This window comes from Dendrobates tinctorius, unplaced genomic scaffold (genome assembly GCF_039654945.1).
Source record: "Dendrobates tinctorius isolate UK_male_01 unplaced genomic scaffold, ASM3965494v1 ptg000028l, whole genome shotgun sequence".
NCBI lineage: Eukaryota > Metazoa > Chordata > Amphibia > Anura > Dendrobatidae > Dendrobates > Dendrobates tinctorius.
In genome coordinates, this window is record NW_027361696.1 from 24,626,410 (window position 1) to 24,647,212 (window position 20,803).

The 20,803-nt window shown below is 48.6% G+C and overlaps 1 long non-coding RNA gene across 2 annotated transcripts in view; it reads right to left on the minus strand.

The window, feature by feature from the left end:
• LOC141085224 (uncharacterized) overlaps positions 1-18,982 on the minus strand; it is a 45,438-nt gene extending 26,456 nt beyond the window's left edge. Inside the window, exon 1 of one of the 2 annotated variants that reach the window (XR_012231233.1) lies at positions 18,938-18,982. This is a non-coding gene — a long non-coding RNA (uncharacterized lncRNA). The remainder of the gene's footprint in view (positions 1-18,937) is intronic. The other variant, XR_012231234.1, reaches the window with a different exon arrangement.
• Between the last annotated feature and the right edge of the window lie 1,821 nt (positions 18,983-20,803).

A 20,803-nucleotide genomic window follows, 5' to 3' on the forward strand; every position in this document is an offset into this window, starting at 1 on the left:
CCCTCCGTCCGCTGATACACCCGTGTCAGTGGTGGGACTGTGACATAGTGGTGACACAGGGTCCGCTGTCCGTCGCGTTTTCGTGGCAGCGGGACCCCCGTTAGTCGCCTCCGTAAGTGGACGAACGGCCGTGGGCTGTTCGTCACAGGGAGAATGTGTTCTTATTAATTTACATGAATTTCACAGCTCCGGTCTCCATAATATACGTTCCTGAAATGACTAAGACATATCATGTTATAACACCTCTGTATCACAGGTTACTACAGCACACGACCTCATAAGTCAGCTGTGACCCGGCTCTATTACAGTGACCGGCACCGAGCTGCAATACCACACACAACCTCTGGACAGGGTGGCACTGTTTTGATGCATTCTTAATACACTTAATTAACTTGCTCTGTGTTTAGCACAGCGCTCCAAACTTCAGTTTACCAACATTGTTACCAACCTGCTTCTGCCAGTAGAGGGCGCTACATGCACAGCTTCAGGTGTCATATGGCTGCATTTTAGTATCCATATAACATCTATATAGAAAGTCCTGTACAGATCACCCCCTTGTGGTATCAACCAAGATATGCGCAGTCAATTATCTGAAGGGTTAACAAGTATATATACATTAAAAAAAAACATATTAAAGAGGGATAAATACTAAAACATAAACAAGTGTTGGCTGGAAAAGTTAGGTTAAAGTTCTCTCCTATGCACAGGACTCACACATCCATGTTTTATATCCGAGTGCTCGCAGTGATGCACGGTGCGGCCGCAGACAACCCCATATACAGTATATACTCCTAGGGGGCTGTGAAGACACACGGTGCTGCACTGAGTATTCAACATGGAAAAAGACAGTGGTGTGAATGGAGCCCAGCACTGCGACTTTCTGCAGCATTACAGTTGGGGGATGAAGGCCTGATATCCCAGGAGTATCTGACATCTGGAGTCATCGGCTTGGGACTGCTGTTCAGCTTTCTGCCACTAGAGGGGGCAACATCCTCAGTCAAATTATTTTATCTGGCAAATACAATATTCGTGTCAATGGTTAAAGAGACCCTTAAAGGGATTCTCCACCTAAAATGATCAGTGCTATGCAGAGTCAGGCGGCAGAACTGAAAACTAGTCCATACAAGTCTGTGATATTAGTGAGGGTGAAGAGCAAGTGTGAGGAGCCGGGTAGTGATTAGACGCCAGGTGGAAACTGATCTGAAAATTTCTACTATTGAAGTAAATTTCAGCTATCGGGACAAAGAGCACGGTCCTGGTCATTAATTCCTAAAGCGACCATATATCAACACATAATCCTGTACCCCAAGTGTCATTACCCCATATTCCAAGTATCATTATCCCACACCTAGAGTGTCACTTTTCCATACCCATATTGTCATTACCCTTTACCCAGAGTGTCAGTGTCATTCTTCCGCACCCCGAGTGTCTGTGTCATTATCCTATACCCCGAGTGTCAGCGTCATTCTCCTGCATCCTGAGTGTCAGTGTCATTATCCTGTACCCCGAGTGTCAGTGTCATTCTCCCGCACCCTGAGTGTCAGTGTCATTCTCCCGCACCCTGAGTGTCAGTGTCATTATCCTATACCCCGAGTGTCAGCGTCATTCTTCCGCACCCAGAGTGTCAGTGTCATTCTCCCGCACCCCGAGTGTCAGTGTCATTCTCCCGCACCCCAAGTGTCAGCGTCATTATCCTATACCCCGAGTGTCAGCGTCATTCTCCTGCACCCCAAGTGTCAGTGTCATTATCCTGTACCCCGAGTGTCAGTGTCATTCTCCCGCACCCTGAGTGTCAGTGTCATTCTCCCGCACCCTGAGTGTCAGTGTCATTCTCCCGCACCCCAAGTGTCAGTGTCATTATCCTATACCCCGAGTGTCAGCGTCATTCTTCCGCACCCAGAGTGTCAGTGTCATTCTCCCGCACCCCGAGTGTCAGTGTCATTATCCTATACCCCAAGTGTCTGTGTCATTCTCCCGCACCGCTATTGTCAGCGTCATTATCTTGTACCCCGAGAGTCAGCGTCATTCTCCTGCATACCAAGTGTCAGTGTCATTATCCTGTACCCCGAGTGTCAGTGTCACTATTCCATACCACAATTGTCATTACTCTATACCCCGAGTGTCAGTGTCATTATTCTGTACCCCGAGTGTCAGCGTCATTCTCCCACACCCTGAGTGTCAGTGTCATTATCCTATACCCCGAGTTTCAGCATCATTATTCTATACTCCGAGTGTCAGCGTCATTCTCCCGCACCGAGTGTCAGTGTCAATATCCTGTACCCCGAGTGTCAGTGTCATTATCCTATACCCCGAGTGTCAGTGTCATTATCCTATACCCCGAGTGTCAGCATCATTCTCCCACACTCTGAGTGGCAGTGTCAATATCCTGTACCCTAAGTGTCAGCGTCATTCTCCTGCACCCCAAGTGTCAGTGTCACTATTCCATACCCAAATTGTCATTATCCTATACCCCGAGTGTCAGTCTCATTCTCCTGCACCCCGAGTGTCAGTGTCATTTTACCGGTACCCCGAGTCAGTGTCACTATTCCATACCCAAATTGTCAATATCCTATACCCCGAGTGTCAGTGTCAATATCCTGTACCCCGAGTGTCAGTGTCATTATCCTATACCCCGAGTGTCAGTGTCATTATCCTATACCCCGAGTGTCAGTGTCATTATCCTATACCCCGAGTGTCAGCATCATTCTCCCACACCCTGAGTGTCAGTGTCAATATCCTGTACCCTAAGTGTCAGCGTCATTCTCCTGCACCCCAAGTGTCAGTGTCACTATTCCATACCCAAGTTGTCATTATCCTATACCCCGAGTGTCAGCGTCATTCTCCCTCAACAAATGTCAGTGTCATTATCCTGTACCCTGAGTGTCAGTGTCATTTTACCGGTACCCCGAGTCAGTGTCACTATTCCATACCCAAATTGTCAATATCCTATACCCCGAGTGTCAGTGTCATTATCCTGTACCCCAAGTGTCAGCTTCATTCTCCCGCACCGAGTGTCTGTGTCATTATCCTGTACCCCGAGTGTCTGTGTCATTCTCCCGCACTCTGAGTGTCAGCGTCATTCTCCCTCAACAAATGTCAGTGTCATTATCCTGTACCCTGAGTGTCAGTGTCATTATTCCATACCCAAATTGTCATTACCCTGTACCCCGAGTGTCAGTGTCATTATTCTGTACCCCGAGTGTCAGCATCATTTTCCCACACCCTGAGTGTCAGTGTCATTATCCTGAACCCTGAGTGTCAGTGTCATTATCCTATTCCCCGAGTTTCAGCATCATTATCCTATACTCCGAGTGTCAGCGTCATTCTCCCGCACCGAGTCCCAGTGTCAATATCCTGTACCCCAAGTGTCTGTGTCATTCTCCCGCACTCCGAGTGTCCGCGTCATTCTCCCTCACCAAGTGTCAGTGTCATTATCCTGTACCCTGAGTGTCAGTGTCATTATCCTGTACCCCGAGTGTGTGTCAGTATTCCATACCCCAATTGTCATTATCCTATACCCCGAGTGTCAGCGTCATTCTCCTGCACCCCGAGTGGCAGTGTCATTATCCTGTACCCCGAGTGTCAGCATCATTCTCCTGCATCCTGAGTGTCAGTGTCACTATTCCATATCCCAATTGTCATTATCCTATACCCCGAGTGTCAGCGTCATTCTCCTGAACCCCGAGTGTCAGTGTCATTATCCTGTACCCCAAGTGTCAGTGTCATTCTCCTGCATATTGAGTGTCAGTGTCATTATCCTATACCCCGAGTGTCAGTGTCACTATTCCATATCCCAATTGTCATTATCCTATGCCCCGAGTGTCAGCGTCATTCTCCCGCACCCTGAGTGTCAGTGTCATTATCCTGTACCCCAAGTGTCTGTGTCATTCTCCCGTACTCCGAGTGTCAGCGTCATTCAAGCCTCACCAAGTGTCAGTGTCATTATCCTGTACCCCAAGTGTCTGTGTCATCATCCCGCACTCAGAGTGTCAGCGTCATTCACGCCTCACCAAGTTTCAGTGTCATTATCCTTTACCCCTAGTGTCTGTGTCATTCTCCCACACTCCCAGTGTTAGTGTCATTCTCCCTCACCAAGTGTCACTGTCATTATCCTGTACCCTGAGTGTCAGTGTCACTATTCCATACCCAAATTGTCATTATCCTATACCCTGAGTGTCTGTGTCATTCTCCCGCACTCCGAGTGTCAGCGTCATTCTCCCTCACCAAGTGTCAGTGTCATTATCCTGTACCCCAAGTGTCTGTGTCATTCTCCCGCACTCCGATTGTCCGCGTCATTCTACCTCACCAAGTGTCAGTGTCATTATCCTGTACCCTGAGTGTCAGTGTCACTATTCCATACCCCAATTGTCATTATCCTATACCCCGAGTGTCAGCGTCATTCTCCCGCACCATGAGTGTCAGTGTCATTATCCTGTACCCCGAGTGTCAGCGTCATTCTCCCTCACCAAGTGTCAGTGTCATTATCCTGTACCCTGAGTGTGTGTCACTATTCCATACCCCAATTGTCATTATCCTATACCCCGAGTGTCAGTGTCATTCTCCTGCATCGTGACTGTCAGTGTCATTATCCTGTACCCCGAGTGTCAGTGTCACTATTCCATATCCCAATTGTCATTATCCTATGCCCCGAGTGTCAGCGTCATTCTCCCGCACCCCGAGTGTCAGTGTCATTATCCTGTACCCAGAGTGTCAGCATCATTCTCCCACACTCTGAGTGTCAGTGTCAATATCCTGTACCCTAAGTGTCAGCGTCATTCTCCTGCACCCCAAGTGTCAGTGTCACTATTCCATACCCAAATTGTCATTATCCTATACCCCGAGTGTCAGTGTCAATATCCTGTACCCCGAGTGTCAGTGTCATTATCCTATACCCCGAGTGTCAGTGTCATTATCCTATACCCCGAGTGTCAGTGTCATTATCCTATACCCCGAGTGTCAGCATCATTCTCCCACACCCTGAGTGTCAGTGTCAATATCCTGTACCCTAAGTGTCAGCGTCATTCTCCTGCACCCCAAGTGTCAGTGTCACTATTCCATACCCAAGTTGTCATTATCCTATACCCCGAGTGTCAGTCTCATTCTCCTGCACCCCGAGTGTCAGTGTCATTTTACCGGTACCCCGAGTCAGTGTCACTATTCCATACCCAAATTGTCAATATCCTATACCCCGAGTGTCAGTGTCATTATCCTGTACCCCAAGTGTCAGCTTCATACTCCCGCACCGAGTGTCTGTGTCATTATCCTGTACCCCGAGTGTCTGTGTCATTCTCCCGCACTCTGAGTGTCAGCGTCATTCTCCCTCAACAAATGTCAGTGTCATTATCCTGTACCCTGAGTGTCAGTGTCATTATTCCATACCCAAATTGTCATTATCCTATACCCCGAGTGTCTGTGTCATTCTCCCGCACCCTGAGTGTCAGCGTCATTCTCCCTCACCAAGTGTCACTGTCATTATCCTGTACCCCGAGGGTCTGTGTCATTCTCCCGCACTCCGAGTGTCAGCATCATTCTCCCTCACCAAATGTCAGTGTCATTATCCTGTACCCTGAGTGTCAGTGTCATTATTCCATACCCAAATTGTCATTACCCTGTACCCCGAGTGTCAGTGTCATTATTCTGTACCCCGAGTGTCAGCATCATTTTCCCACACCCTGAGTGTCAGTGTCATTATCCTGAACCCTGAGTGTCAGTGTCATTATCCTATTCCCCGAGTTTCAGCATCATTATCCTATACTCCGAGTGTCAGCGTCATTCTCCCGCACCGAGTCCCAGTGTCAATATCCTGTACCCCAAGTGTCTGTGTCATTCTCCCGCACTCCGAGTGTCCGCGTCATTCTCCCTCACCAAGTGTCAGTGTCATTATCCTGTACCCTGAGTGTCAGTGTCATTCTCCTGCACCCCAAGTGTCAGTGTCATTATCCTGTACCCCGAGTGTGTGTCAGTATTCCATACCCCAATTGTCATTATCCTATACCCCGAGTGTCAGCGTCATTCTCCTGCACCCCGAGTGGCAGTGTCATTATCCTGTACCCCGAGTGTCAGCATCATTCTCCTGCATCCTGAGTGTCAGTGTCACTATTCCATATCCCAATTGTCATTATCCTATACCCCGAGTGTCAGCGTCATTCTCCTGAACCCCGAGTGTCAGTGTCATTATCCTGTACCCCAAGTGTCAGCGTCATTCTCCTGCATATTGAGTGTCAGTGTCATTATCCTATACCCCGAGTGTCAGTGTCACTATTCCATGTCCCAATTGTCATTATCCTATGCCCCGAGTGTCAGCGTCATTCTCCCGCACCCTGAGTGTCAGTGTCATTATCCTGTACCCCAAGTGTCTGTGTCATTCTCCCGTACTCCGAGTGTCAGCGTCATTCAAGCCTCACCAAGTGTCAGTGTCATTATCCTGTACCCCAAGTGTCTGTGTCATTCTCCCACACTCCCAGTGTCAGTGTCATTCTCCCTCACCAAGTGTCACTGTCATTATCCTGTACCCTGAGTGTCAGTGTCACTATTCCATACCCAAATTGTCATTATCCTATACCCCGAGTGTCTGTGTCATTCTCCCGCACTCCGAGTGTCAGCGTCATTCTCCCTCACCAAGTGTCAGTGTCATTATCCTGTACCCCAAGTGTCTGTGTCATTCTCCCGCACTCCGATTGTCCGCGTCATTCTACCTCACCAAGTGTCAGTGTCATTATCCTGTACCCTGAGTGTCAGTGTCACTATTCCATACCCCAATTGTCATTATCCTATACCCCGAGTGTCAGCGTCATTCTCCCGCACCATGAGTGTCAGTGTCATTATCCTGTACCCCGAGTGTCAGCGTCATTCTCCCTCACCAAGTGTCAGTGTCATTATCCTGTACCCTGAGTGTGTGTCACTATTCCATACCCCAATTGTCATTATCCTATACCCCGAGTGTCAGTGTCATTCTCCTGCATCGTGACTGTCAGTGTCATTATCCTGTACCCCGAGTGTCAGTGTCACTATTCCATATCCCAATTGTCATTATCCTATGCCCCGAGTGTCAGCGTCATTCTCCCGCACCCCGAGTGTCAGTGTCATTATCCTGTACCCAGAGTGTCAGCATCATTCTCCCACACTCTGAGTGTCAGTGTCAATATCCTGTACCCTAAGTGTCAGCGTCATTCTCCTGCACCCCAAGTGTCAGTGTCACTATTCCATACCCAAATTGTCATTATCCTATACCCCCGAGTGTCAGTCTCATTCTCCTGCACCCCGAGTGTCAGTGTCATTTTACCGGTACCCCGAGTCAGTGTCACTATTCCATACCCAAATTGTCAATATCCTATACCCCGAGTGTCAGTGTCAATATCCTGTACCCCGAGTGTCAGTGTCATTATCCTATACCCCGAGTGTCAGTGTCATTATCCTATACCCCGAGTGTCAGTGTCATTATCCTATACCCCGAGTGTCAGCATCATTCTCCCACACCCTGAGTGTCAGTGTCAATATCCTGTACCCTAAGTGTCAGCGTCATTCTCCTGCACCCCAAGTGTCAGTGTCACTATTCCATACCCAAGTTGTCATTATCCTATACCCCGAGTGTCAGTCTCATTCTCCTGCACCCCGAGTGTCAGTGTCATTTTACCGGTACCCCGAGTCAGTGTCACTATTCCATACCCAAATTGTCAATATCCTATACCCCGAGTGTCAGTGTCATTATCCTGTACCCCAAGTGTCAGCTTCATTCTCCCGCACCGAGTGTCTGTGTCATTATCCTGTACCCCGAGTGTCTGTGTCATTCTCCCGCACTCTGAGTGTCAGCGTCATTCTCCCTCAACAAATGTCAGTGTCATTATCCTGTACCCTGAGTGTCAGTGTCATTATTCCATACCCAAATTGTCATTATCCTATACCCCGAGTGTCTGTGTCATTCTCCCGCACCCTGAGTGTCAGCGTCATTCTCCCTCACCAAGTGTCACTGTCATTATCCTGTACCCCGAGGGTCTGTGTCATTCTCCCGCACTCCGAGTGTCAGCATCATTCTCCCTCACCAAATGTCAGTGTCATTATCCTGTACCCTGAGTGTCAGTGTCATTATTCCATACCCAAATTGTCATTACCCTGTACCCCGAGTGTCAGTGTCATTATTCTGTACCCCGAGTGACAGCGTCATTTTCCCACACCCTGAGTGTCAGTGTCATTATCCTGAACCCTGAGTGTCAGTGTCATTATCCTATTCCCCAAGTTTCAGCATCATTATCCTATACTCCGAGTGTCAGCGTCATTCTCCCGCACCGAGTCCCAGTGTCAATATCCTGTACCCCAAGTGTCTGTGTCATTCTCCCGCACTCCGAGTGTCCGCGTCATTCTCCCTCACCAAGTGTCAGTGTCATTATCCTGTACCCTGAGTGTCAGTGTCATTCTCCTGCACCCCAAGTGTCAGTGTCATTATCCTGTACCCCGAGTGTGTGTCAGTATTCCATACCCCAATTGTCATTATCCTATACCCCGAGTGTCAGCGTCATTCTCCTGCATCCTGAGTGTCAGTGTCACTATTCCATATCCCAATTGTCATTATCCTATACCCCGAGTGTCAGCGTCATTCTCCTGAACCCCGAGTGTCAGTGTCATTATCCTGTACCCCAAGTGTCAGCGTCATTCTCCTGCATCCTGAGTGTCAGTGTCATTATCCTATACCCCGAGTGTCAGTGTCACTATTCCATATCCCAATTGTCATTATCCTATGCCCCGAGTGTCAGCGTCATTCTCCCGCACCCTGAGTGTCAGTGTCATTATCCTGTACCCCAAGTGTCTGTGTCATTCTCCCGTACTCCGAGTGTCAGCGTCATTCAAGCCTCACCAAGTGTCAGTGTCATTATCCTGTACCCCAAGTGTCTGTGTCATTCTCCCACACTCCCAGTGTCAGTGTCATTCTCCCTCACCAAGTGTCACTGTCATTATCCTGTACCCTGAGTGTCAGTGTCACTATTCCATACCCAAATTGTCATTATCCTATACCCCGAGTGTCTGTGTCATTCTCCCTCACCAAGTGTCAGTGTCATTATCCTGTACCCCGAGTGTCTGTGTCATTCTCCCGCACTCCGAGTGTCAGCGTCATTCTCCCTCACCAAGTGTCAGTGTCATTATCCTGTACCCCAAGTGTCTGTGTCATTCTCCCGCACTCCGATTGTCCGCGTCATTCTACCTCACCAAGTGTCAGTGTCATTATCCTGTACCCTGAGTGTCAGTGTCACTATTCCATACCCCAATTGTCATTATCCTATACCCCGAGTGTCAGCGTCATTCTCCCGCACCATGAGTGTCAGTGTCATTATCCTGTACCCCGAGTGTCAGCGTCATTCTCCCTCACCAAGTGTCAGTGTCATTATCCTGTACCCTGAGTGTGTGTCACTATTCCATACCCCAATTGTCATTATCCTATACCCCGAGTGTCAGTGTCATTCTCCTGCATCGTGACTGTCAGTGTCATTATCCTGTACCCCGAGTGTCAGTGTCACTATTCCATATCCCAATTGTCATTATCCTATACCCCGAGTGTCAGCGTCATTCTCCTGAACCCCGAGTGTCAGTGTCATTATCCTGTACCCCAAGTGTCAGCGTCATTCTCCTGCATCCTGAGTGTCAGTGTCATTATCCTATACCCCGAGTGTCAGTGTCACTATTCCATATCCCAATTGTCATTATCCTATGCCCCGAGTGTCAGCGTCATTCTCCCGCACCCTGAGTGTCAGTGTCATTATCCTGTACCCCAAGTGTCTGTGTCATTCTCCCGTACTCCGAGTGTCAGCGTCATTCAAGCCTCACCAAGTGTCAGTGTCATTATCCTGTACCCCAAGTGTCTGTGTCATCATCCCGCACTCAGAGTGTCAGCGTCATTCAAGCCTCACCAAGTGTCAGTGTCATTATCCTGTACCCCAAGTGTCTGTGTCATTCTCCCACACTCCCAGTGTCAGTGTCATTCTCCCTCACCAAGTGTCACTGTCATTATCCTGTACCCTGAGTGTCAGTGTCACTATTCCATACCCAAATTGTCATTATCCTATATCCCGAGTGTCTGTGTCATTCTCCCTCACCAAGTGTCAGTGTCATTATCCTGTACCCCGAGTGTCTGTGTCATTCTCCCGCACTCCGAGTGTCAGTGTCATTCTCCCTCACCAAGTGTCAGTGTCATTATCCTGTACCCCAAGTGTCTGTGTCATTCTCCCGCACTCCGATTGTCCGCGTCATTCTACCTCACCAAGTGTCAGTGTCATTATCCTGTACCCTGAGTGTCAGTGTCACTATTCCATACCCCAATTGTCATTATCCTATACCCCGAGTGTCAGCGTCATTCTCCCGCACCATGAGTGTCAGTGTCATTATCCTGTACCCTGAGTGTCAGCGTCATTCTCCCTCACCAAGTGTCAGTGTCATTATCCTGTACCCTGAGTGTGTGTCACTATTCCATACCCCAATTGTCATTATCCTATACCCCGAGTGTCAGTGTCATTCTCCTGCATCGTGACTGTCAGTGTCATTATCCTGTACCCCGAGTGTCAGTGTCACTATTCCATATCCCAATTGTCATTATCCTATGCGCCGAGTGTCAGCGTCATTCTCCCGCACCCCGAGTGTCAGTGTCATTATCCTGTACCCAGAGTGTCAGCATCATTCTCCCGCACCCCGAGTGTCAGTGTCATTATCCTGTACCCAGAGTGTCAGCGTCATTCTCCCGCACCCTGAGTGTCAGTGTCATTATCCTGTACCCCGAGTGTCTGTGTCATTCTCCTGCACTCTGAGTGTCAGCGTCATTCTCCCTCACCAAGTGTCAGTGTCATTATCCTGTACCCCAAGTGTCTGTGTCATTCTTCCGCACTCCGAGTGTCAGCGTCATTCTCCCTCACCAAGTGTCAGTGTCATTATCCAGTACCCTGAGTGTCAGTGTCACTATTCCATACCCAAATTGTCATTCTCCCGCACCCTGAGTGTCAGCGTCATTCTTCCTCACAAAGTGTCAGTGTCATTATCCTGTACCCCGAGGGTCTGTGTCATTCTCCCGCACTCCGAGTGTCAGCGTCATTCTCCCTCACCAAGTGTCAGTGTCATTATCCAGTACCCTGAGTGTCAGTGTCACTATTCCATACCCAAATTGTCATTATCCTATACCCCGAGTGTCTGTGTCATTCTCCCGCACTCTGAGTGTCAGCGTCATTCTCCCTCACCAAGTGTCACTGTCATTATCCTGTACCCCGAGGGTCTGTGTCATTCTCCCGCACTCCGAGTGTCAGCATCATTCTCCCTCACCAAATGTCAGTGTCATTATCCTGTACCCTGAGTGTCAGTGTCATTATTCCATACCCAAATTGTCATTACCCTGTACCCCAAGTGTCAGTGTCATTATTCTGTACCCCGAGTGTCAGCGTCATTTTCCCACACCCTGAGTGTCAGTGTCATTATCCTGAACCCTGAGTGTCAGTGTCATTATCCTATTCCCCGAGTTTCAGCATCATTATCCTATACTCCGAGTGTCAGCGTCATTCTCCCGCACCGAGTCCCAGTGTCAATATCCTGTACCCCAAGTGTCTGTGTCATTCTCCCGCACTCCGAGTGTCCGCGTCATTCTCCCTCACCAAGTGTCAGTGTCATTATCCTGTACCCTGAGTGTCAGTGTCATTCTCCTGCACCCCAAGTGTCAGTGTCATTATCCTGTACCCCGAGTGTGTGTCAGTATTCCATACCCCAATTGTCATTATCCTATACCCCGAGTGTCAGCGTCATTCTCCTGCACCCCGAGTGGCAGTGTCATTATCCTGTACCCCGAGTGTCAGCATCATTCTCCTGCATCCTGAGTGTCAGTGTCACTATTCCATATCCCAATTGTCATTATCCTATACCCCGAATGTCAGCGTCATTCTCCTGAACCCCGAGTGTCAGTGTCATTATCCTGTACCCCAAGTGTCAGCGTCATTCTCCTGCATCCTGAGTGTCAGTGTCATTATCCTATACCCCGAGTGTCAGTGTCACTATTCCATGTCCCAATTGTCATTATCCTATGCCCCGAGTGTCAGCGTCATTCTCCCGCACCCTGAGTGTCAGTGTCATTATCCTGTACCCCAAGTGTCTGTGTCATTCTCCCGTACTCCGAGTGTCAGCGTCATTCAAGCCTCACCAAGTGTCAGTGTCATTATCCTGTACCCCAAGTGTCTGTGTCATCATCCCGCACTCAGAGTGTCAGCGTCATTCAAGCCTCACCAAGTGTCAGTGTCATTATCCTGTACCCCAAGTGTCTGTGTCATTCTCCCACACTCCCAGTGTCAGTGTCATTCTCCCTCACCAAGTGTCACTGTCATTATCCTGTACCCTGAGTGTCAGTGTCACTATTCCATACCCAAATTGTCATTATCCTATACCCCGAGTGTCCGCGTCATTCTCCCTCACCAAGTGTCAGTGTCATTATCCTGTACCCTGAGTGTCAGTGTCATTCTCCTGCACCCCAAGTGTCAGTGTCATTATCCTGTACCCCGAGTGTGTGTCAGTATTCCATACCCCAATTGTCATTATCCTATACCCCGAGTGTCAGCGTCATTCTCCTGCATCCTGAGTGTCAGTGTCACTATTCCATATCCCAATTGTCATTATCCTATACCCCGAGTGTCAGCGTCATTCTCCTGAACCCCGAGTGTCAGTGTCATTATCCTGTACCCCAAGTGTCAGCGTCATTCTCCTGCATCCTGAGTGTCAGTGTCATTATCCTATACCCCGAGTGTCAGTGTCACTATTCCATATCCCAATTGTCATTATCCTATGCCCCGAGTGTCAGCGTCATTCTCCCGCACCCTGAGTGTCAGTGTCATTATCCTGTACCCCAAGTGTCTGTGTCATTCTCCCGTACTCCGAGTGTCAGCGTCATTCAAGCCTCACCAAGTGTCAGTGTCATTATCCTGTACCCCAAGTGTCTGTGTCATTCTCCCACACTCCCAGTGTCAGTGTCATTCTCCCTCACCAAGTGTCACTGTCATTATCCTGTACCCTGAGTGTCAGTGTCACTATTCCATACCCAAATTGTCATTATCCTATACCCCGAGTGTCTGTGTCATTCTCCCTCACCAAGTGTCAGTGTCATTATCCTGTACCCCGAGTGTCTGTGTCATTCTCCCGCACTCCGAGTGTCAGCGTCATTCTCCCTCACCAAGTGTCAGTGTCATTATCCTGTACCCCAAGTGTCTGTGTCATTCTCCCGCACTCCGATTGTCCGCGTCATTCTACCTCACCAAGTGTCAGTGTCATTATCCTGTACCCTGATTGTCAGTGTCACTATTCCATACCCCAATTGTCATTATCCTATACCCCGAGTGTCAGCGTCATTCTCCCGCACCATGAGTGTCAGTGTCATTATCCTGTACCCCGAGTGTCAGCGTCATTCTCCCTCACCAAGTGTCAGTGTCATTATCCTGTACCCTGAGTGTGTGTCACTATTCCATACCCCAATTGTCATTATCCTATACCCCGAGTGTCAGTGTCATTCTCCTGCATCGTGACTGTCAGTGTTATTATCCTGTACCCCGAGTGTCAGTGTCACTATTCCATATCCCAATTGTCATTATCCTATGCCCCGAGTGTCAGCGTCATTCTCCTGCACCCCGAGTGGCAGTGTCATTATCCTGTACCCCGAGTGTCAGCATCATTCTCCTGCATCCTGAGTGTCAGTGTCACTATTCCATATCCCAATTGTCATTATCCTATACCCCGAGTGTCAGCGTCATTCTCCTGAACCCCGAGTGTCAGTGTCATTATCCTGTACCCCAAGTGTCAGCGTCATTCTCCTGCATCCTGAGTGTCAGTGTCATTATCCTATACCCCGAGTGTCAGTGTCACTATTCCATATCCCAATTGTCATTATCCTATGCCCCGAGTGTCAGCGTCATTCTCCCGCACCCTGAGTGTCAGTGTCATTATCCTGTACCCCAAGTGTCTGTGTCATTCTCCCATACTCCGAGTGTCAGCGTCATTCAAGCCTCACCAAGTGTCAGTGTCATTATCCTGTACCCCAAGTGTCTGTGTCATCATCCCGCACTCAGAGTGTCAGCGTCATTCAAGCCTCACCAAGTGTCAGTGTCATTATCCTGTACCCCAAGTGTCTGTGTCATTCTCCCACACTCCCAGTGTCAGTGTCATTCTCCCTCACCAAGTGTCACTGTCATTATCCTGTACCCTGAGTGTCAGTGTCACTATTCCATACCCAAATTGTCATTATCCTATACCCCGAGTGTCTGTGTCATTCTCCCTCACCAAGTGTCAGTGTCATTATCCTGTACCCCGAGTGTCTGTGTCATTCTCCCGCACTCCGAGTGTCAGTGTCATTCTCCCTCACCAAGTGTCAGTGTCATTATCCTGTACCCCAAGTGTCTGTGTCATTCTCCCGCACTCCGATTGTCCGCGTCATTCTACCTCACCAAGTGTCAGTGTCATTATCCTGTACCCTGAGTGTCAGTGTCACTATTCCATACCCCAATTGTCATTATCCTATACCCCGAGTGTCAGCGTCATTCTCCCGCACCATGAGTGTCAGTGTCATTATCCTGTACCCTGAGTGTCAGCGTCATTCTCCCTCACCAAGTGTCAGTGTCATTATCCTGTAGCCTGAGTGTGTGTCACTATTCCATACCCCAATTGTCATTATCCTATACCCCGAGTGTCAGTGTCATTCTCCTGCATCGTGACTGTCAGTGTCATTATCCTGTACCCCGAGTGTCAGTGTCACTATTCCATATCCCAATTGTCATTATCCTATGCGCCGAGTGTCAGCGTCATTCTCCCGCACCCCGAGTGTCAGTGTCATTATCCTGTACCCAGAGTGTCAGCATCATTCTCCCGCACCCCGAGTGTCAGTGTCATTATCCTGTACCCAGAGTGTCAGCGTCATTCTCCCGCACCCTGAGTGTCAGTGTCATTATCCTGTACCCCGAGTGTCTGTGTCATTCTCCTGCACTCTGAGTGTCAGCGTCATTCTCCCTCACCAAGTGTCAGTGTCATTATCCTGTACCCCAAGTGTCTGTGTCATTCTTCCGCACTCCGAGTGTCAGCGTCATTCTCCCTCACCAAGTGTCAGTGTCATTATCCAGTACCCTGAGTGTCAGTGTCACTATTCCATACCCAAATTGTCATTCTCCCGCACCCTGAGTGTCAGCGTCATTCTTCCTCACAAAGTGTCAGTGTCATTATCCTGTACCCCGAGGGTCTGTGTCATTCTCCCGCACTCCGAGTGTCAGCGTCATTCTCCCTCACCAAGTGTCAGTGTCATTATCCAGTACCCTGAGTGTCAGTGTCACTATTCCATACCCAAATTGTCATTATCCTATACCCCGAGTGTCTGTGTCATTCTCCCGCACTCCGAGTGTCAGCGTCATTCTCCCTCACCAAGTGTCACTGTCATTATCCTGTACCCCGAGGGTCTGTGTCATTCTCCCGCACTCCGAGTGTCAGCATCATTCTCCCTCACCAAATGTCAGTGTCATTATCCTGTACCCTGAGTGTCAGTGTCATTATTCCATACCCAAATTGTCATTACCCTGTACCCCGAGTGTCAGTGTCATTATTCTGTACCCCGAGTGTCAGCGTCATTTTCCCACACCCTGAGTGTCAGTGTCATTATCCTGAACCCTGAGTGTCAGTGTCATTATCCTATTCCCCGAGTTTCAGCATCATTATCCTATACTCCGAGTGTCAGCGTCATTCTCCCGCACCGAGTCCCAGTGTCAATATCCTGTACCCCAAGTGTCTGTGTCATTCTCCCGCACTCCGAGTGTCCGCGTCATTCTCACTCACCAAGTGTCAGTGTCATTATCCTGTACCCTGAGTGTCAGTGTCATTCTCCTGCACCCCAAGTGTCAGTGTCATTATCCTGTACCCCGAGTGTGTGTCAGTATTCCATACCCCAATTGTCATTATCCTATACCCCGAGTGTCAGCGTCATTCTCCTGCACCCCGAGTGGCAGTGTCATTATCCTGTACCCCGAGTGTCAGCATCATTCTCCTGCATCCTGAGTGTCAGTGTCACTATTCCATATCCCAATTGTCATTATCCTATACCCCGAATGTCAGCGTCATTCTCCTGAACCCCGAGTGTCAGTGTCATTATCCTGTACCCCAAGTGTCAGCGTCATTCTCCTGCATCCTGAGTGTCAGTGTCATTATCCTATACCCCGAGTGTCAGTGTCACTATTCCATATCCCAATTGTCATTATCCTATGCCCCGAGTGTCAGCGTCATTCTCCCGCACCCTGAGTGTCAGTGTCATTATCCTGTACCCCAAGTGTCTGTGTCATTCTCCCGTACTCCGAGTGTCAGCGTCATTCAAGCCTCACCAAGTGTCAGTGTCATTATCCTGTACCCCAAGTGTCTGTGTCATCATCCCGCACTCAGAGTGTCAGCGTCATTCAAGCCTCACCAAGTGTCAGTGTCATTATCCTGTACCCCAAGTGTCTGTGTCATTCTCCCACACTCCCAGTGTCAGTGTCATTCTCCCTCACCAAGTGTCACTGTCATTATCCTGTACCCTGAGTGTCAGTGTCACTATTCCATACCCAAATTGTCATTATCCTATACCCCGAGTGTCCGTGTCATTCTCCCTCACCAAGTGTCAGTGTCATTATCCTGTACCCCGAGTGTCTGTGTCATTCTCCCGCACTCCGAGTGTCAGCGTCATTCTCCCTCACCAAGTGTCAGTGTCATTATCCTGTACCCCAAGTGTCTGTGTCATTCTCCCGCACTCCGATTGTCCGCGTCATTCTACCTCACCAAGTGTCAGTGTCATTATCCTGTACCCTGAGTGTCAGTGTCACTATTCCATACTCCAATTGTCATTATCCTATACCCCGAGTGTCAGCGTCATTCTCCCGCACCATGAGTGTCAGTGTCATTATCCTGTACCCCGAGTGTCAGCGTCATTCTCCCGCACTCCGAGTGTCAGCGTTATTCTCCCTCACCAAGTGTCAGTGTCATTATCCTGTACCCTGAGTGTGTGTCACTATTCCATACCCCAATTGTCATTATCCTATACCCCGAGTGTCAGTGTCATTCTCCTGCATCGTGACTGTCAGTGTCATTATCCTGTACCCCGAGTGTCAGTGTCACTATTCCATATCCCAATTGTCATTATCCTATGCCCCGAGTGTCAGCGTCATTCTCCCGCACCCCGAGTGTCAGTGTCATTATCCTGTACCCAGAGTGTCAGCGTCATTCTCCCGCACCCCGAGTGTCAGTGTCATTATCCTGTACCCAGAGTGTCAGCGTCATTCTCCCGCACCCTGAGTGTCAGTGTCATTATCCTGTACCCCGAGTGTCTGTGTCATTCTCCTGCACTCTGAGTGTCAGCGTCATTCTCCCTCACCAAGTGTCAGTGTCATTATCCTGTACCCCAAATGTCTGTGTTATTCTTCCGCACTCCGAGTGTCAGCGTCATTCTCCCTCACCAAGTGTCAGTGTCATTATCCAGTACCCTGAGTGTCAGTGTCACTATTCCATACCCAAATTGTCATTCTCCCGCACCCTGAGTGTCAGCGTCATTCTTCCTCACAAAGTGTCAGTGTCATTATCCTGTACCCCGAGGGTCTGTGTCATTCTCCCGCACTCCGAGTGTCAGCGTCATTCTCCCTCACCAAGTGTCAGTGTCATTATCCAGTACCCTGAGTGTCAGTGTCACTATTCCATACCCAAATTGTCATTATCCTATAACCCAAGTGTCAGTGTCATTATCCTGTACCCCAAGTGTCAGCATCATTCTCCCCCACCCTGAGTGTCAGTGTCATTTTCCTGTACCCCGAGTGTCTGTGTCATTCTCCCGCACTCCGAGTGTCAGCGTCATTCTCCCTCACCAAGTGTCAGTGTCATTATCCTGTACCCTGAGTGTCAGTGTCACTATTCCATACCCAAATTGTCATTATCCTATACCCCGAGTGTCTGTGTCATTCTCCCGCACTCCGAGTGTCAGCGTCATTCTCCCTCACCAAGTGTCAGTGTCATTATCCTGTACCCTGAGTGTCAGTGTCACTATTCCATACCCAAATTGTCATTATCCTATACCCCGAGTGTCTGTGTCATTCTCCCGCACTCCGAGTGTCAGCGTCATTCTCCCTCACCAAGTGTCAGTGTCATTATCCTGTACCCCAAGTGTCTGTGTCATTCTCCCGCACTCCGAGTGTGCGCCAAGTGTCAGTGTCATTATCCTGTACCCTGAGTTTCAGTGTCATTCTCCCGCACTCCGAGTGTCAGCATCATTCTCCCTCACCAAGTGTCAGTGTCATTATCCTGTTCCCTGAGTGTCAGTGTCACTATTCCTTACCCAAATTGTCATTATCTTATACCCCGAGAGTCAGTGTCATTCTCCTGCACCCCAAGTGTCAGTGTCATTTTCCTGTACCCCGAGTGTCAGCGTCATTCTCCTGCATCCTGAGTGTCAGTGTCATTATCCTATACCCCGAGTGTCAGTGTCATTCCCCTGCACCCCGAGTGTCAGTGTTATTATCCTGTACCCCGAGTGTCAGCATCATTCTCCTGCATCCTGAGTGTCAGTGCCATTATCCTGTACCCTGAGTGTCAGTGTCACTATTCCATACCCAAATTGTCATTATCTTATACCCCGAGTGTCAGTGTCATTCTCCTGCACCCCAAGTGTCAGTGTCATTTTCCTGTACCCCGAGTGTCAGCGTCATTCTCCTGCATCCTGAGTGTCAGTGTCATTATCCTATACCCCGAGTGTCAGTGTCATTCCCCTGCACCCCGAGTGTCAGTGTTATTATCCTGTACCCCGAGTGTCAGCGTCATTCTCCCGCACCCTGAGTGTCAGTGTCATTATCCTGTACCCCAAGCGTCAGTGTCACTATTCCATACCTCAACTGTCATTATGCTATACCCCAAGTGTCACTGTCTCTTTGTCTTGTCCTTCCCTTACCTTGCAGGACATAGTGGAGGCTTCTGCAGGTGATCGCACAGGATGAGGCTCTGTGCACTGTTGGTCTTTGGACCCTTTATAGGTTTTTCACTGTTTTGATACCAAACACAATACAAGATGGAACAAGAAAGAACAGAAAAGCGATGAGGAAAACAAGTGGTGGCAGATACAGGAAGACCCAATCTAGTAGTTGGCTGATAAAGACGTATCCAGGGCTGATACTACCGACACAAGAGTGCAACACTGCCGTCTCCATCGCATCATGGTCAGAAGTGACTATTGCTGAACTGACGTGTATTATAACAGCAATAATGTTCAATAATTAATTATGGAGAAATACTGAAAACAAATTGCTTAAATTAGTATTGTCCCCCCTAAATATAAATCCTTTGCTCACTCCTTGAGCTCTGGCATCATTTATAGCACCCTGTCCATGCTGGTTCAGGACACCATAGACATAAGCACCCTGTAATGGAGGAGCAGTAGGCCAAATATCCATATAATTACCATTTTTTCAATGCAACAATTCAAATAATAAGAAACCAGAAATTTGCATAAATAACAATTCATTAATTTATGTGACCAATGACCATCCCCACTCGTGTCCACTATTGACCACCATCACCCGTCAGTGGCTGCGCAGCCAGGATGGTTCAGATTGATACAAAGTATCAAGGACAATAAGCTTATTGTGCGGTTGGGGAGCGAAGTAATAATATGCGGATTGTAACCGGTTCAGCGACTTTTCATCCACCGCTGCAGAAGAATTCGTGTGAATACTCTGTCTGCAGGTCTACAAAATACAATTTTTATTTTCTACATGTAGTTTGCAGATTTCAACAATGTTACATATTATACATCCATGGATACAATTCTTAAAGAGACAGTAAAGCTCTTCACTCCCCATTATTTCAGGTAATCTGAGTCTTTCTGATTTCCTTTTATAAAGAACAACACACTCACAAACGGCCTAAAGAAAAATAAAACTTGATCACAGGGTTTAGTGAAAATCAGAGAACAAAGAGGTTAAATTATTTTCATGTTTCTCAGTTTGAGACTGGCAGATAGCCAAGACGAGTGAGGTTTAATGCTTGAATTTCCTATTGAGAATTTGCAGTAGGGAGAGGCTCCTGCTGCAGACAGTTGTCTAAAGGGGGTTTTACACTAAGCAATATCGCTAGCAATATCGCTAAAACGTCACTGGTTTTGTGACATTATAGCGATATTGCAAGCGATATCGCTATGTGTGATACTTACCAGCGACCGGCTCCCCCGCTGCTCATCGCTGATCGCGCGAGAATGTCCGGCTCCATTTCTCGTCGTCTGCTTCTTGCTGAGACTTCCTGCTGTGACGTCCAGCGACGTGTGGAGGCGGGCGGGAGGACGCAGGATCGCTGTGTGTGAATGGTAAGTATCGTGCGCTGCGTCGCTGCTGCATCGCTGTGAGATCTTTCTGTATGAAAGCTCACTAGCGATCATTTAGCGATGCACCAGCGATCCTGACCGGGTCGGATCGCTGGTCGGATCGCTGGTGCATCGCTAAATGTAAAAGGGCCTTTACAACCAGACAGAGGTGATGAGAAAGAAAAGATAAAGACACAAATAGGCAGCCATTGATGGAACTTGTAAGTACAGTGAACAGTGCCCCCTAAGGGGATTAGGAGAAATATTTTTTTTAAAAAAAAAACTTCCTTCTCACCCCCAATGGGAATGGTCTTTGTTGTCCTTTCTCATTCTCGGGTCAACTACCAGAGGCCTGGGAGTATGAGGGTTCTGCACAGGATATTAGTTGTTCTCAGCATTGCACTTTTCTGGACAGAGAGCTCAGATGTTACTCCTGGGAGTCACAGCTCCAAGTGCTCCTAT